We start from the raw sequence: 13,314 nt of genomic DNA on the forward strand, positions 1-13,314 counted from the left end.
TATCCTCTGCTCCAAAGAGCAGACATGGGTTTTCTGTCTGATTTTGTTGTGATGGGTTTGTTTATTGGAGCCCTTCTTTTAGAACTGTCTAGAACTTTTCCAATTTAAGTGATTCTGAAATGACATTTTCAAAACTAGCTGAAGACTTTCCTCTGCTGTCCCTAGCCTCACCTCACATCCCCATGAAAGCACACCCAGGCTTCATTACATTTACCAAGATAGACTCAAATAAATCCTACTGTAGATAAACAGCCTGCAAAATTAACCATGGGTGAGCAGACTGCCTCTAAATGCACTCTTTAAAGGGCATGCTCTTTAAGGGGAAAAATCAACCAGGGAATGGATTTGGAGATAATTTGTGTGTTGCAGGTGTGGCCTGATAAGGAACAAAAAAGCTCAATTTATGATTGTAGAAATGTAGTATGCGCCTCATCAGGGCAGCCTGTATAAGCAAAGTCATTTATTAGAGTAAGATATATCACTCAAGTCATTTGTCAGGAATGAAAACCAATAACTATAAAAAATACAGCAAATTTCGTAAGTGTTTGTTATGTATAGTGTCTCTTCAGTGCTGCTGAATGTGATATCTGTTGCTGTTTCTATTTTACAAAGGAAGAAATTAACACCCACAAGGTTTATCATTTTTCTCAGTTTCCATAACTGGGAGTTGAAGTAGTGGTTGTCAACTCTAGGGGACACTGGACAATGTCTGGAGACATTTTTGGTTGTCACAACTGGGGTGGAGGAATACTAGTGGGATTTAGTGGGTGGAGGCTGGGAATGCTAATGTCCCCTGCATCCAGGAACTTTGTGGTGCCAAATGTTTGTAGTGAGAGGTTGAGAAACCCTGAGAAGGGAGGAGTGGCACTGTGCCTGTTTTTTTTTTTTTCCTTTTTTTCTTTTTCCTATTTCTAATCCAATGCTTATTTCTCTACAAGTTTGATGGTGATGGAGAGAAACTGCTATCACTGACCACACCTTTTCTCCAGGCCTGTGTTGCTCTGTTGGTTTCTGCTCACTTCAGCTGGAATCAATTTGGTCATTGCCCTGGATTCCTGCCGAACAGGTTGTTGACTATTCTGAATATCACCTCTGTGTGTCACACAACCAAATTTGTCAGCATCTAGTCACTTGCTGGTGGCAGAGGAAGAATCTCCTTGCAATGGAGCAAACAGCCTGTAGGTTGAGGAGAAAAAACAGACCGGGAATATTCTTTAAAAAAGACTTTTCTTTTGCCAACTCTAAAAACATGGCCCTGCTCTGTGTATAGAGTGCTTTATCATTTTCAAAGCACTTTCAAAGCACAAATATTTATTGAGAAGAAATTAAGTGCTAAGTTCTGTTCCAATTCTGAGCATAGAATAGTGATAGAAACAAAGACTCTGGCTTCTGAGGGACAAAGGATGCAGACAATAAAGAAACAGTAAAATACCAGAGAAAGATAAGTGCTAGAGAAAAAAAAAAAAGCCGAGTGGGAGTATTAGGGAGTGTGGGTGTGTTGCTATTTCACATGGGTGGGCAGAAAAGGTATAACAGGTGAGATGTTACATCTGTGGAGTCATAAGGGATGGGAGGAAGTGAATCATCTGGATAGCACAGGGAGGAGAGTTCTAGGAAGAAAATATAGCAATTTCTCTGGAATGGGTGTGTGATTGACAAGTTGAAGGCAGAGCCAGGAGGCCAGTGAGGCTGAAGGGGTGAGGATAAGGAGGAGGAGCTGGAGGAGGTGAGGTCAAGGGGACAGCCGCAGAGGGACCTTGTGAGGATTGGAGGACTTTGGGTTTTACTCTCTTGGAGATAGGGAGCCAATGAAGAGTTTTGAGCAGAGGGGTAACATGATTGGATGTAATTTTTAAAGATCTATCTGGCAGCTACGCATGAATAAACTAGAAGAGGCCAAGGGATAAAGTCAGGAAACCAGTTCCAAGGCTATTGCAATAAACCAGAGCACTAACAATAATGGTTGGCACTAGAGAGGTAGCAGCGGAGGTGCTGAAATCAATCTAGTTCTGGAAGTATTTCAAAGAATGAGCCAATGGGATTTGCATCATGTTGGGTATGACAGAAAGGAAGGAAAAAAGAGATGGCTTTGTGGATTTTGACCTGAACAACTTTCCCATTTAAGGTGAGGATATGTTGAGGAAGCAAGTTTGGCATGAAACATTAGGCATTCCATTCCAATGCACTAGTGTAAGAACCTTACTGTATATCCAAATGGAGGCATTGGATTATATCATATTGGATAGTGTTATGATTTGGATGTGAGGTGTCCCCAAATGTTCATGTTAATATAGTAATGTTCAGAGTTGAAGTGATTAGATTACGAGAGCTATAGCATAATCAGTGGATTAATCCAGTTGATGGATTACTAATTGGAAAGGACTACTGAACAGGGTGATAACTGTGGCAAATAGAGTATGGCTGGAAGAAGTGGGACACAAGGGGAATGCCATGGAGGAATTCATCTTCTCTGTGGCCCCTTCCCCTCACTTTCTCTCTGCTTCCAGGCCACCATGAGCTGAGTAATACTCTTCCACTGTGCCCTTCCGCCATGATGTTCTGCCTCACCTTTGGCCCAAAGCATGGAGTTACAATGGAGTCATGGATGAACCTCTGAAACCATGAGTCAAATAAGCTTCTCCTCTAAGTTGTCCTTGCTGGGCTTTTAGTCTCAGAGATGAAAAGCTGACTAATGAAGGTAGTATACAACATACTCAATGAGCTGGGCGTGGCGGAATACAGCCTGTAATCCCAGCTACTCAGCAGGCCAAGGCAGGAGGATTATGAGTTCAAGGCCAGCCTGGGAAACTTAGTGAGACTGTCCAAAAAAAAAAAAAAAAAGACAAAATACCCAAGCTAAACAAATATATTCAATGTTGTATCATATTTCTCTTTGAGCATAGGCCTGTTTAATTGACATGACTACTGCTGTGCGTTTAATTGACGTGATCATTCCAATATGGAATAGTCCTTTGCCTGCTTCTAAGACACAAATCCTTCTAGATGGAGAGTTTTGGATATAAATCAGCATAGAGAGAGAAATCTCTAACAGTGTCAGTTCTTAAAAATTATCTTTAAACCATGTTTCTTTATGACCTTTCCTAAAAAGCAAGGGATGGGCACACCAGGACAGAGGGCACATCCAAATAAAATGACTTCCTGAAGCAGGGAATCATGCTCAAAGTCATGATCTGAGCAGAGCATAGAGACCCAAACAACTCAGTATTGAGAACACTTCAAATATAACTTATTAAAAAAAACTCTTCTTCTTTATGTATCCATAGAATCAACAAAAATTGAAAACTTACTGGGTATATTTGTGTTGTGGTTTGGATCTTCAATGCCCCTTGAAGACCATGTAAAGTCTTGGCTGCCCGTCTGTGGTATTGTGAAGTGGAATCTTCAGGAGGTGGGGTCTAGTGAGAGAAAGACAGGTCACTGCAGGTGTTCCTTGAAGGAGATATGGGGACCCTGGCCTCTTCTTTGCTCTCTTTGTTTTCTGACCATCATGAGACAGAGCTGCTCTGTCATATGCTCCTGTTACCATCATATGATGTCTTGAACAACTTGCTTGGTTTATTTTTAGCCAATCTTTTATCCCCACCCCCAACATTTTATTATAAAAAATTCCAAATGTACAGAATTGTTCAGTGAACATCCATACCTTCATCTCTGAGCTTTTACAATGCATATTTTTCTATATTTTCATTTTTCACAGATTTATGCATTATCTCATCTTCTTTCTATCAGTTCATTTTGTTTTTTTGACACCTTCCATGGTTAATTGCAGCTATCAGTAGACTTTGTTCTTAAAAAACTTCAGCAGAATTTCCATATTAAACCTTTTATGTTCCACATGTGGGTCCTTCGGTTTTTAGTAGCTTCTCGTAAACAGCATGTAGTTGAATTTTGAATCTGGATCTTATCTAAGCATGTACATTTTTGAAGAGGCAAAGGCCACCCGATCACATTGACTATGATTATAAAATGTCAATTCTTTCTTCTTCTTATTTCATGTGTTTCTTTGCATGTGCCTCAGTGACAGTCTCCTTTCTCTTGACAATCTTTAGTCACTCATTCAGGTTTTGCATGATTTTCTTCCTCCAGGGAACATATTCTATTTTTTTTCCACCTTGTAGTTGCCTTTAATTTATAACAAATATTCAGCCTAGATTTCTCTCTTCACATTAAGAATAAAGCAGCCTTGCCGGGTGCAGTGGTGCACACCTGTAATCCCAACGGCTGGGGAGGCTGAGGCAGCAGGATTGTGAGTTCAAAGCCAGCCTCAGAAACTTAGCAAGGCCCTAAGCACCTTAATGAAACCCTGTCTCTAAATAAAAATATAAAAAGGGCTGGGGATATGGCTTAGTGGATGAGTGGCATTGGGCTCAATCCTCAGTACCACACACACACACACAAAATAAAATAAAATAAAGCAGCCTTGTCTCTATGACCTCTTGCCTGTGATGAGATAATTTACACTCCTTCACTTTTCTTTGGAGGCTGATCCATTTCAAGGTTGTGTCCCAAGAAGTCACAGTCTCAGAGCATGTCAGGCTCTCATCTTGTACAAGGGAACAAACTGAGGTCCACAGTGAGAAGAGAAAATTTTCTTCTTGTGCAAAGCCCTCATGTCTGAAGGGAGGAATTGGAGAGTTGGCACGGGCACAAGGCTTGTAGTTTACCTTTCATCTTGAGCTTGGACGACACTCAACAGCACTGAAAGATGTTCCAGACAGATGAGAAAACATGCTAGATTGAGAGGCTTAAAGGAAATGGATTTCCCAATTCATCGCAGAAGTTGAAAAGCTTTCCAGGAGAATTCTTCCATCTCTATAATAACATTTTTTTTTAGCCTATGTTCTATTAATCTTTATGTCCACAATGGAAAGCCTTTTGCTTAATAATATCCCTTCAAATATTTGAAGACTATTCTTAAGTCTCCTCATGGACTCTTTGCTTTGAGAATAAATAATCTAAATTCCTTTAAACTTTTCTTATAAATTCTTCTTCTTGTTCTTTGATTAATCTTTATAGCTTTTCACAAGCTTTCTTCTAATTTTTTTTTTAATCTTACTTCTAAAATGTAAAACCAGAAGAGAACGAAGTGCTGATGCTGATTATATGGCTCACAGCAAACTGAGTTCTTTGAGGGCAGAGGCCATTTTTAATTCTTCCTTGACTCTTAGATCAGTATCTAGCACATGCTTTTCCTGAAAAGAGCGGGGAAGTAAATATTTTAGATTTTGCAGTCCAAGAGACAATGTCCCTTGTTCTTTGAGCAACTGTCTTAATGCCTTTTTTTTTTTTTTTTTACATTTTCCACTAAAAAAATGTCTAAAAAATTCTTAGCTCAAGGACCTTGCCAAGACAGGCAGGATGGCCTTTGGGCTCTGCTTTGGGGAGACCTGCTTTAGATCCTAGAATAATGAGCAACACATTGCAGACATTTATTGTTAAATAAAAGAATGCCCACATCCATGACAGTTATTTCATACTTTATTTTATGTTCTTGTCTAACATTTCTATTTTGTTGTTGACTTCATGTGCTTGTCCTCTGAGATCTCCAGATCTTCATCTGCCATCTAGCCTCATGACCATCACTTTGCATGGGGTTTGTATTTGAGTAGTTACTCTCTAAATTAAAGTTGCTCTGAGATCTCTCTATTAGCCTTCAGTTGCCAGTGACTTTGAATCTCACCTTTAATTTACTGAAGCTGTTTTGAACATTTGTTTTTTTCCAAAGCTTTAGCAGCTGCACTAGTTTGAAGTCATCTGTGAGGGCAACAAGCAAGCCCACGGAATTGGTAGAACTGAAATGCTGGACCCCATTCAACCACATTCACTGAGATTTATTTCCATTCTTTTATTCCCCCCTGACCCTGGTTCTGGGGATCGATCCAACCCCAGAGCTTCCTGCATGCTAGGCAATTGCTTTACCCATGAACTACATCTGCAGCCCTTTTTGTTTTTTATTTTGAGACAGGATCTCACTAAGTTGCTGAGGCTGGCCTTGAACTTTCAATCTTTCTCCTCAGCCTCTGGAGTAGCTGTGACTGCAAATATGTGCCACCACCTTGGGGGCTATTTCCATTCTTATGTCTCTTGTTTCCCTTGTAAGGGTTGCATTTCTACTTATTGCTAAGGAATAGATCACCAGAGGGTCTCACAGAAAAGGCTGGAACTAATAACAAAAGATAAAAAACAACACCACCCCAAAACCCCTTTCTTTCTTCCCCTTTAAATCTCTGGGCCTGTAGAGAATACTTGTTCCAGCCCAGGGCAGTGTGGAGTTCTGTATGAGTCAGAAGAGCTTCCATTCTGAGCTGAAATGAAGCAATCTTGAGGAGCACAAATCCATAGCATGAGGGGGATCTAGCTGCTTTACAGAATGCCTGGGGACCGATCGCTGGGACTGAGCACATTGCTCGTGCCACTCCCAGTTGCAGTTGAATTGATTCCTAGATCAGCAATTGCCTTTCTGCAGAAAGTCCTCTATCTGCAGTGACCTTGTGTAGGTACCAGGGTCCAGTGGAACCCCCTCTAACTCTGAGTAGTTCACGAGGAGCCATGACTCCTCGGTCCTCAGCATCCTGCCTTGGTCCATGGAAGGGCTATTTGATTTAGCCAGATGTGTTGTCAAGGCTGATGGGAACATGGGAGGGAACACTCCTTTTCCCGTGAGCCCCCAACTAGCTGTTATGTAGTTACCACATTAAATCCAAGGGCACTGGGAAAAGCTTTACCCTGGTCCCTTAGAGGTGACATATGTTGCTCATAGCCTGGTATGTCTGGTCTTCTCTTTCCCTCCCTGCCCCTCTCCTTCCTTTTGCAGAGACTGCTTTGATTGCTACCATTTAAAATGTCCTGGAAAGCTGCACTTATTTACTTTATTTATAATGACTTTCATCTTAACCAGCTGGGGGAAGTTGTAAAATAGTCAAACCAGTGGTGGATCAATCTTTAACGTTGTTTTTTTTTTTTAATGTTAAAGTAAGGAAAAAGATGACAATTTTAAGGCTTTATTAGGAGGAAATGATCCACAGGGCTGGTGGACAGCTGAAGGTCACAAATCAGGTGCTGCCTTTGGCTCAAGGATTCAGAGTCGTGTAGGCAACGGGAAGTGTGCTTCTCCTGAGTTTTATGAGAGTCTGAGTTTGGGAATTTATCAATGTGTGCCTGGGATTTGCTGGAATGAGCCTCTTCACCCTTCTCATAAAAACAAACCTGTGTCTGATTAAAGCTGGCTGGCCTTCCTTCCTTAGATACGGAAATTAATTCATTTTGAGTTTGGAAGGGGGATATCACATCTTTGTCTGGCTTAACTGATAAATAGCTTCATTTGCATGTGGGGATCGTGTTTATTCCATACCTGGTAAAAGAACAATGTCTTTGACATTGAATTTGCATATTTTCCATCACTAATGTTTGGAGAGCCTCTTTGAAAGTATTTTTAGATTCTGTATATACTCTCTCCTCTTGTATTTTTCTCAGAGATCCTTCTTTGTGTCTAGTCAGGATGGGTTCAGGCATGTCGAGGCAACAAAACCACTTCAAAACCTTTGATGCTGGGCATGGTGGCATGCATTTATAATCCAGCGAATCAGGTGTTTAAGGCAGGAAGATTTAAGTTCAAGATCAACCCTGGCAACTTAGAAAGACCCTGTTTCAAAATAAAATACAAAAGGAGCTGGGATGTAGCTCAGTGGAAAAGCCTCACTGGGTACAATTCCCAGTACCAGGGGTGGGGGAATCTCAGTAGCATAATACAATGAAGGCTTATTTAAGTCTTATGCTACATGCCCATCATGTTCCACATGGCTGTGCTTGATGGCATTTTCTCTCGGAGACCCCCCCCCCCCCATCTAGAACAAGGGAAGGTAATTTTTTTTTTTCTGTAAAGAGTCAGATAGTAAATATTCTTGGCTCTATTGACCATAGGTTATAGCTACTCAACTGTGCTGATATAGTTTGAAAACTACCACATAGTGTGAAGGAATGATCATGATTGTGTTCCAATAAAACTTTATTTACAAACCTGGCAGTGGGTTGGATTTGTCTGCTGTGGTTTGCTCACCCTGTGGTGGGGAGGAGGAATGTGGTGAGTATTGCATAGATTCTTTAAGGTTCAACTTCCTCTTATATTCCATTAGCCACAGTGAGCCATGTGGCCATGCCTGACTTCATGGAGGTTCAGAAGGCCCTCATTTGTAGGAGAACTGGAAAAATGGGTGAACAGGCACCAACGATGACATATCCTTTTCCTTCTTTTAGAGAAGTTCAGCATTTCTAGACTAGCACATCTTCCAAAAACATCTAGCAACTGCAATCTAAAAAATGTTTTACAACTCAATTGCTTTGATGGAAGCCAACTTTAAGAGATGTAGAGCATCTAATTTCCTGTTGTCATTCTAAGTATTAAGTTATATGACATTTTTTTTTTCTTTAAGCTGCCAAGGTTCTGTTTGACTTCTTACACCAATCTGTTGTGGCTAAATTAATCCATCTAACTCATTCCCAGGTGTTTAGATTTCTGGTTAGACTTCTGAAACCAGACAGTTGACAATATCCTTTATTCCTTCAGCTATTAAAAAAAAGCATGTACATATAGCTATGGAAGTCCTGAGCTCTCTCACCATTTGCTGGGGTAGGACTGGGCCTAGGTTTTGTAGACCACCTGGGCCTGTGTGACCCCTTTCTGTGTCCCCAGGCAAGGTGCAGAGCCAGAGTCTCCACCCCTCAGGGTCTGTAGAGCTTCCCTTGTCTTCTAGCATCCCCAGCATTATCTCTAAGCTTTACAAATGAGGAGACATCATTTCTTCCAGGAGAGGGCACTGTGAACCAAGTCTTGAATGTTCAACTAGAGGCACAAATTAAGGATTAATGAAACCCATATTCAAACCCTGAAACTATAGCACCTATCATAAAACACAAACCAAAACACCACACTAGGAATGTACTCTATAAAAAAAGAAATGCAATTTATTAACAACTTGTACATTCCAGAAGGTACAAAGTGCTTTGTTAAATCAAGCAAACATTTTTAGTGGATGTTTTGCTTCTTTTCTTACAAACTCAGGCTTTCTGAACCAAAGACTGAGCTCAGTCTGAGCTGCTTTGGCGAGGTTCTTGGGATCTTGGGGGCCAGGGCCACAAGTTTGGTGCTGTTGAAAACAGAATGATTTGCCTCTTTAAGGCATCTTCTCTGATAGGAAAGTGAGTAACACTTCAGAATACAGAATACAAAAGACAGGAAGACAATATAATGAACTGCAATGGTTCCTTAAGTGCTAAAATGGAAGATGCCAGATGTTCATAATATCGGGAATTTTTGAGCACGTAACTTGGAAGTTATAAATGATTTGGTCACACCCACCTCCTCAGTTCATTTGTACCAAAGTATCTCTTGCTCTGTGGTGTGCTCTTAAGAGAACAATCCACCCTCACCCTTTTTATTTTTTTCAGCAAATAGAAATTTGCTGCAAAACTTTCTCCTTGAATCCTGACTGTGACTATTAGGTTTCTGTACTTGTTCTGCCTCAATTTTATTGCCTATAAAATAGGCATAATTATAGTGCCTGTCTCTGAGGATGTCATGATTTTTTTTTCTTTTTTCCCCTCTGTATCTCACAAGTTTGCAAACTGTTTTAACCTCCCTTGTACTTTTTCCCCACATTGCTGCTAGATAACTCTCTCTGGAATAAATTTACTCTCAAGAAGATTAGTTATCAATCAAACATAAGATATTAAGGATATTAATGGCAATTTTCTGGTGGTATTCTTCTCTTGGGTTGGGGAATTCACTTTCTTTTCCCAATTAATCTTTTCATTATCATACAAAGTACCCAATATATTCTTTTTTTGTGTGTGTGGTACTGGGGATTGAACCCAGGGCCTTGTGCATGTGAAGCAAGCACTCTACCAACTGAGCTATATCCCCAGCCCCTCCCCCCCCAATATATTCTTCATGTTTAGTAAACCCTCCATACGATTTATTTATTTATTGATTTAGTTGTCAATGGATCTTTATTTATTTATCCGGGCTTCACGCATGCTAGGCCTCCCAGCCCTCCATATGATTTTTTTTCATGGAATGATGTCCTTTGGAGTTTTATTCCCCTTGTACAAGTACATTTCTGGATTAAGTCATGTCATGTCAAAAAGATACCACTAATGATCACACTAATAATAATTGACTACTCCCCATGTTCCAGGACTGACACTTTGCTATATGATTCTCATCAGACATTTAGGCTGCATCTCCATTTTACAGATGAGGAAACTGAGCGTTAGAGAAGTTAAGAAATTTGGTACAAGTCATACTGCCCCTGGTATGTTGACTTCAGTACTACATTAGATTTTCCTAAAAGGTGTTGCTCTGGTGAGATTCTGAATATACAAAAGGACAAAGGCTGGACCATATATAAAAATAGAACTCTGATTCACAATCTATACAAACCACCCAGGAAACAGATTTGGTATTTACAGGAAGCAGCCCAGGAAGCTAGCCTGCTATCTCTGAGTCAGACTGTGCAGGAAGTCAGATCGCTATCTCTAGCAACCAATCCAGGAAGACAAACACTGTAGCAATTGGCCCCAAAAGGCCAAGGATTGATTAATCACTGACAGCTTCACTCATTTTTGTTCCTATTTCCAATTTAAGACCAATCAGGGGAAGCCAAGTGTACATCCTGTTCTAGTTCTGATCTGGAATGTCTCCCAAAGACCTTGGTTCATGGCTGGTGGCTCTTTGGGAGATGGTGGTACCACTGGAGGAAGTAGGTCATGGGGGAGGTGTGTCCTTGAAGGGTGTATCTAGTCCATGGCCCCTTTCCCTCCCGCACCCCCTGCTTGCTTGCCACCATGAGGTGAGAAGTTTTGTTCTATCAGATACTCTTTGCCATGATGTTCTGCCTCACCACAAGCCCACAGCAATGGGACCAAGTGACTATGAACTGAAATCCCTGAAATCATGATCCAAAGTAAATCTTTCCTTCTGTAAGTTGTTTTCCTCAGGTATTTTGTCACAGTGAAGGACAGCTGACTAACACACACTCCTAACCAGTCATGTAGGATATCCTGCCGCCAACTTCCCCAGGCCAACAAACCTCCAATTGACATACCTGAAGGCTTTCTTTTTCTCCACTATAATGCATTCCCATTCCTCTGCCTGCCTTTGAGTCTCTGCCAAATACAAGTGACAGTGGCTGACTCTCTTGCTATATAACAAGCACTGAAGAAAGAGCCTTTGTGTGTTCTCATTTAATTGGTCTTCATTTATTTCCACACTGGTCACCATGCATTTTCTCTGGACTATGTCGATTCTCTTTCTTGTCCCACACCAGCTGCTTTCCATGCACTCATGTTTGACAAGTATTTTCTTTTTTTTCCTCCTTATTATTCAGGTTGACATCCCAACTACAGAGAATTCTGTCTCTCTGTCTGAAATTGCACACACTGGAGATTCATAGTGCTGTGACTTCATCAATTGATCAATCGTATTTCTATAGCTTCAGCTATTTCTGTTCCAATTTGCTATTGTCATGACCTGTCCACTGGTTTTCTCAAATGTCCACTTTGGTCATTGGGTAATGCCTTCACTTCTGCAGCTGGAGAGAGGATTTTGAGACATTTGACAAGCATTTTTAGGAAAGAAAACAACGTCAGTCCTGAGCACTACAGAGCTCCCCAACTGCTCAGAATTCTTTTGTCTCATGGCTGCTTCTTGTGTCACATGACCAAAGTCTGTTCCTTTGGTCTTTTTAGAAATTGCCATGGGTTAGAAACAGTCCAGCTGAGCTGTTTCTCACTCTTGGATTTTCAGGTCCCACTAATTCAAATATCTTCAAATACTATGAAGTGAAAAATGAACTAGTGCAAATCCGGGCAGGTAACACCTCAGCTCAAAATTGTGGATTTGGTCCTAAATGGCTTCATATGTCAAGATATCCACTCTTCACTCTGACAGTGCAGAGCTGTTTCCACAGTGTGTACCACTTCATGGACACTTATTGTGTGTCAGGAATTGTGTTAGGGACTAAGGAAACAGACATAAGAGCCTTGGTCCCTATGTCGAGTCATAGACCATATACATAAAATACAGCAGACAACACAAGATCTCACATTCTGAGTGTGGAATCCCTCTTGCTGGCACCAGTAACGGTTGGGTCTCATCTAGTCCTCGCACTTGTCACAGTGCAGTACAAATGAAAGAACATTTTTGTTCAACCCACTGAACTGCAATCCCTCAGGTGACCCTCATCTACCTGATAGGTTGCCAACACCTCAGCAGGTTCCTGGTTCATAGTGGACAGGTTGACAGTATAGCTCTCTGCTCCAAGAAAAGCAAGGTCAAGTCCTGGCTCTTCTACATTTTAATTATGAGAACTAGAGCAAGTTGATCTTTCTAAGGTTCTGTGTTTTCTTCTGTAAAATTGGGAGAATAATAATTTTGGTAATCCACTCCACCTCAGATCATTTCCACACCATGGGCACATATTAAATACTCAATAAATATCTTCTGCTCTAACTATAAATTCAATTGCCTTGAAATTCCAGTGGCACAGATGATACATACTTCACAGTTGAGAGGAAGGAAGGATTGCTGGAGCATATCCTGAAAGATGGGTGTTATTCTGGGGTGGAAGCCAAGTGAATCCGTTCCAATGTTATGTGGCACAAGAGCAAGTGATAATGTTATGCTGTACTTCTGAACAGCACATGCTAAAATAAAACATCTCGCTAATGATAGGGGCAGGAAGAACATGAATTCATGTCTTAAAGTAAGAATGGAAACATTTGGGAACTCCTGGTTTGCACAGAGAATGTTGGCAATCACCTTTCCATAGACATGTGGTAGAAATCTGATTTTTTTTTTTACAATTGCTTCAGAAAAATGATCTTGGTCATGAGAGAGTTGAATAAGGGAAGTCAATAATTTCTAAGGAGGAGAAGAATTTCATCGAGTATACTTCATAGTGGAGAAAACGGGGAGGGGGCTCTAAGTTTAAATGCTCCCATTTCACATATCGATGCTGTGAATCCCAATTTCCCCTAGTGAGGCTAAAGTCTGTTGAGAGAATTGAATGAGATAGCAAACGTGAAATTACCAGCACGAAACCACATATTTTTTGAAAACTGGAAATATTCTGAAATGAATTTCCATTTTCATTCTCCTAGTGATAGTAACATTTGGGAATTGTACAGGAGACTGGAATAGTTATCCCAAGATGGGGAATGAGTGTGCATAAAAAATTCATGCAGAAATAGTGTGGTGGAGACTGCTGATTATCCTCCAAATCCATTCTCCTTTTC

At 40.7% G+C, this 13,314-nt stretch overlaps 1 non-coding gene across 1 annotated transcript; it reads right to left on the reverse strand.

The window, feature by feature from the left end:
• Positions 1 to 9,866: 9,866 nt before the first annotated feature.
• On the reverse strand, positions 9,867 to 9,940 carry Trnav-cac (transfer RNA valine (anticodon CAC)). The gene has a single exon. It is a non-coding gene; the product is annotated as a tRNA-Val (tRNA).
• Positions 9,941 to 13,314: the final 3,374 nt, after the last annotated feature.

This window comes from Marmota flaviventris, chromosome 3, assembly GCF_047511675.1.
Source record: "Marmota flaviventris isolate mMarFla1 chromosome 3, mMarFla1.hap1, whole genome shotgun sequence".
NCBI lineage: Eukaryota > Metazoa > Chordata > Mammalia > Rodentia > Sciuridae > Marmota > Marmota flaviventris.